The sequence below is a fragment of the Pinus tabuliformis genome, chromosome Q (assembly GCF_031772625.1).
Source record: "Pinus tabuliformis cultivar Carrire ecotype Pingquan chromosome Q, CPIR1, whole genome shotgun sequence".
In the NCBI taxonomy this organism is placed as follows: Eukaryota; Viridiplantae; Streptophyta; class Pinopsida; order Pinales; family Pinaceae; genus Pinus; species Pinus tabuliformis.
In genome coordinates, this window is record NC_142296.1 from 124,295,507 (window position 1) to 124,301,309 (window position 5,803).

The following is a 5,803-nucleotide window of genomic DNA, read 5'->3' on the forward strand; positions in this document are numbered from 1 at the left end:
TCGTTCGCGGCTACGAATAAAACACTTCCCTGGCAATGTCTACCGGAATAGACAAAGGTGGGCGAAAAGTAGATTATTTCACTCACATAACTTTGACAAAAGAATCTTTTTCCAGAACAACCCTCTTTCCTCCACGGACGGGGTACGGACTAGTCATATTCTTCCGCGGAAATCCTATCTTATACCCGAAGTTCTCTGCCGAAGCAGACCAGGACGCATGCTCCCTGGGTTCCAGTCATATCCTCCTGGATTACTCGCGCTCATCAGGAGGACGGACCGTGGGTTGAGACACTTCTTGCGTGAATAGACCATTTAGGGATGGTATATGACTATTTGCGATGTGTGATCCGGGAAACAAAAGTTGGTCCACGAGCTTGACCATTCTTCCTCCATGCGGAAAACACATTACTCTAAAGAGTGAGGAGACTACTGCTCCCATGCAATATATATAGTCTCGTCCAAGGAGTAGGTTATAATCCAAGGGTCCTTGAACGACCATCACGTTCATTTGAACGGTCTTCCCTTTCAATGTTATTGGCACATTAGGGAGGATCCCTAAAGGGCGACTGGTTCCCTTATCAAAGCCTGATAGATTTCTCATTTCAGGCAAAAGCGCAGGAGAACCAAGCGCTTTCCAAGCAATAGAGGAAAGGATACTCACAGATGCCCCTTCATCAATAACTATACCAGCCATTACCATTCTGTATATTTGGACAATAATTCTGAATGGTATGCTAGCTGGCAAGCGGGGTCTGCCTAGTTGGTTCCAGTCAAAGGACACAGCCAGGTTGCTTGGTGGTGGGACCGAGTAAACGGCCAGATAGCGCTCTGATGAACTTCCTTCCTACGATAAAGGAATGGTGGCATTGCCCCCTTGATCATCAGAGTCAGTGCTGATGAAGAGAACTTGGACGGTGTCGTCTTTATTCTCCTCTGTGATGGTGTCACTCGAAGATAGAGTCTCTGAAGGCAAAATCGGGTCAACTGCCGTTTCAACCTTTAGACTTTCGTCAGGTATGGATTCAGACGGTTCATCTTCAATGACAGGTGCTTCGGCTGACCACCTGGGCGGGTCAACCAGATTCTCAACTAGCGAGGGACTTGGCAAGAGTTTTTGATATCCAGGAGGAAGATTCGCTCGTAATATCAGGCGATCTTCCAGAACTCTTTTCGCCTCATCTAAGAAGGGACAACGGTGGATGGCGTGATCGCCTTCACACAGTCTGCAGGGAAATTTAGCTTTCCCGCTCTGTCCTGGAGCTTCACTCCCACTAGTTGACGGTGAACAATCGACATGGCTATCAGAGGTCGATGCTACCGAATTGTGCAAACGGGGGGACCAGTCTCTTAGTATCTGGGGGATACATGGACAATCTCTATGGAAGTGTTCTCCCCTGCATATGACGCATGGCGATTTAGGCCTTACGAGTGCTGTGTGTGGATTTTTGTTAGATGACGCTTGTTTGCCCCCAGTCGCCTTAGGCTCCTTCTGCTTCTTTTCTTTCTTCTTCTTCTCCTTCTTCTCCTTAGGAACCCAGTTCTTTGAATGACCAGTTCCATCAAGCGAAGAGGAAGGAGGAGAGGAAGATGAAGTGGAAGTCTGGTGGGCAACTCTTGTCTGATCTAACTGTTGACTCGACTGTTCAGGAATGGTGGTATTCTGAACGACATTGGTTGAAAAGAGCCATACTGGTACGCCAATTGTCAGTCCTGGAAGCGACAATGTGGCCATGTGGGGCGCACCAACATCTCCCCAAGAGGAGAAAGGACTAGGATTCCCATCAAGGGGAACTCCTTGTTTTGTGTGCTCCATCTCTTCAACCTAAAGATCAACGCGGGAATAAGGGTGATTGTTCCGTTTAAAATAAATTGTTAACGACGCTTTAGACACAACTTGCTTTTTCAGTTTTAAAGAGTCGAGAAAAAGCTAAAGATGACTCTAGTCTCCTTCGATGTTTTAACGAGCCCGAAGTGACAAATGCTCGGATGGACTTTTTCTGTTATAGAGTCTGAAAAAGGCCAAAAGGAACTGCTCTGGAGATCTAGGCAGAGGGTGTGCCAAACTTTTCGCAAAACCACAGAATACTTTTTATGGTACGGGTGGTCGATCTTCGTGAATGCTGTGTTCACTGCATTGCGATCAGTAGGGCGACAGACACGGCTTCCCAAGGATAAAGGATATATGTCTATAGGGGTCTCCCAATATATACGCGACGGTACGTGGGAGCACAAGTCCGTATTAGTGCTATCGTCCCTCAGGAGGAATCACCCTCCTTCTTAGAGATCGACAGTCACTACGTTTAACGACGCCGGAACACGTCTCTACCTAGACCTCTATGTTGTGTGTTATGTTGCAAAGCGTTGTTAGGTTCATTCAATATATTTTAAGTTGATCTTTTTAAAGTTTGTCTTTCAGGATCACCACGAGATGTATTGGTACAAATTCCTAAATGCAGTCTAAGATGATAAGCAAGCTTTATAATCTTTCAACTTTGAAAATCCTAGCTACTAAGGGAAAAGAGAGCGACTATCTTTTCTCAAAGAGCAATCAGCACACTCTAATGCACTCTTCCTAAATCACACATGCAAACTCATCAAAATGCAAATGCACAATGCAGGTGTTTGTTTTCACTTTCTTAGTATAAATGCCTACAAAGAAAGTTTTTTGTATAACTTTGAATTTGCTTTTAAATGACTGTAAAATAAACAAGTTTACTTTTTCCAAAATCAGCAAGGGTAGAAGAGATTACAAGCACTTTGCGTTTTTTCGAAAGAAATACTTGTTTCGACACTTAAAAGTGACAAATTCAAACCAATAAGCAAAATAAAATGATAATCAAACTGCAAACAGCCAATGAACTCTCTCCTAAGATCACAATCAATCAATCAATCAGATCTGAATCAAGGCTACAGGATGACTATTTTGCTCATGCAAAGGAAAACTGTAAATGACGCCACAAACACATAAAAACACTTACAGTCTTTTTGTACAAAAATGAGGCGGAATTCAAGCAAAGAAAAGGGGTTTCAGAGGTGACACCTATGCTGGTTAAAGGCTGCAAAAACAGAGATCAAAACAGGGCAAAAGACAGCAAGGAACCCCAGCTGCACAAGGCCACACTGGTTCAGCGCAAGTGTAACACTGTCAGTTTGACATTCAGCGCAGGTAGCCTTCACGGGACCTGCGTTGAAATGCAGACTGCCTTCACAGTGTCTGCGCTGAAAGGAGAAACTCTCGTTTCTCTTGGTTTCCGGGTCATAAAATGCTCAAAAATCAACTGTTTCAGGCCAAATCAGAAACACAAGCAAGGTATAAACAGAGGGATGCTTTGAGAGGGTACTAAAGACTATCACAAAGGATCATCAAGTCATTTGTGAGTCCATTGTTGAGATCATAGACAAAAACCCAGTGAAGGATCAAAGCAGCAACATTCTACTTTGCAAAGCAGTTCGATTGTTGTTGTTAAGTCTATGAGGTAAACAATGATGCAAACAAACAAAATGACTAAAAACAAAGTTCTTCCCCAGCGGAGTCGCCAATTTGTTGTGGGGAAAAATGCCTATGCAGGACGATCCTATCCACCTAAGGTGTGACAGTACCTTAGCAACAAACGAATACAGCTACTTCGGTTTCTTCCTTTATGAAATATGAAAGAGAGGAGATTGGTGGACTTACCGTTATCTTTCAGTTGTCCCTCGATCTAGATCCTCTCCTCTTTGTGTGTCCACAGCTACTTGCCTCTTCGCTTTTGCTCCCACGAGATCACAAGAGAACAACTACCTATGACAAGAGAACAGCTACATGCAACAAGAGAAGGACATAATACAAAGGCAAATATACATATTCATAAATGATTCAGGATTAGAAGTAAATCAAATACACTAATGCAAATCATACAAAATACACCAGCATATAGGAAAGAACCAAGAAGCTTTATTGATTGATAAACAAGGTTCAAGAAGAGATACAACCCATAAGGTTCCAACCCAGCATCTCCTTCCCAGCAGAATGGAATTCCTTCTTCAGCCCCTTTCAAAGCATAAGCACCCAATGATCTAACCACAATCCAACAACAATTCTTTGCAATTACAATATTCCAGCCTCCCATGACCTCCTGAGAGAGATCTATATATAGGAGTTTTGGAGAAAGGATGAGTCAGCTTAAGGCTGGCATGGAGCTGACTAGTGTCCTCTCCCACTTCAGTTCTTGAGTCCACTTGGAGGTTCTTGCTTCCACTTGGAGATTTGGAACCTCTTACTCATCACCAGTCGAATTCCCTGATCCAAGTGTCATTTTGGAAGCTTCCTGGGCATTGACACCTTGAGAAATGAGTCTGCCACTTGTCCAGTTACGCTCAGCGCAGGTAGCCTTCTTTGCAGTTGACATTCAGCGCAGGTAGACAGTGGAGCAGTTGACATTCAGCGCAGATGCTCAGTGGAGCAGTTGACATGATCCAGAAATGGCCTGTTTTTGAGTGTTTTCAGGTGGAGAACTTTTGTGAATTGCTGTGGTTTGCTGGCCTTGTTCCTCTAGGGGTAGGAACAACATGTTTAGGGACTTTGGGATCCCTAATTATTGACATTTCATGCTCAGTGATGTAAGGCACAAAAATGTCTATAACACTTCTCTTGTCGCAAGTAGTTGTTCTCTTGTGATCTTGCAGGAACCCGTTGAAGCTGGACAAGCAAGAAGGCAAGTAGTTGTTCTCTTGTGATCTTGCATGAACCTGTTGAAGCTGGGCGAGTGAGAAGGCAAGTAGCTGTGAACTCCCAAAGAGAAGAGAGACCGGATCGAGGGACAAACGGAAGACACCGGTAAGTCTATTGATCTCTCTTCTTTCACATTTCATAAAGGAAGAAAACTAGAATAGCTGTCTCTGTTTGTTGCTAAGGCACTGTCACACCTTAGGTGGATAGGATCGTCCTGCATAGGCGTTCTTCCCCACAACAAATTGGTGACTCCACTGGGGAGATCTGTTTAGTCATTTTATTTGTGTTTCTATCATTGTTTGCTCCATAGACTCAACAGCAACAATCGAACTGCTTTTGCTACTCTCAGATGCAAAGTAGACTGTTGCTGCCTTGATCCAATCACTGGATTTGTCTATGATCTGAACAATGGACTCACAAATGATTTGATGATCCTTTGTGATAGATCTTAGTACCCCCTCAAAGCATCCCTTTGATTACACCTTGCTTGTTGCTTTGATTTGGCCTGAAACTGTAGATTAAATAGCAATCTGTGACACAGAACCAGTGAGAAACGAGAGTTTATCCTTCAACGCAGATCCAGTAAAGGGATTCTGCATTTCAACGCAGGTCCCGTGAAGGCTACCTGCGTTGAATGTCAAAACCCCTGTGTTGAGGTTGCGCTGAACCAGTTTGGCCTTGTGCAGCTGGGGTTCTCTGCTCTGTTTTGCCTTGTTTTGATCTCTGATTTTTGCAGCCTGTAACAAGCATAGGTACCAGTCTGATAACTCCTTTTCTCTGCTTAAATTCCACCTCCTTTTGTACAAAAAGACTGTGAGTGTTTTTATGTGTTTGTGGCATCATTTGCAGTTTTCCTTTGCAAGAGCGAAATAGTCATCCTGTAGCCCTTGATTCAGATCTGTTCATTATGATCTTAGGAGAGAGTTCATTGGCTGTTTACGGTTGATTATACATTTGCTTTTGCTTATTGGTTTGAGTTTGTCTCTTTTAAGTGTCGAAACAAGTGTTCATTTCGAAAATTGTTAAGTGTTGTAATCTCTTCTACCCTCTCTGATTTCGAAAAAGTAAACTTGTTTGTATTTGTCATTTAAA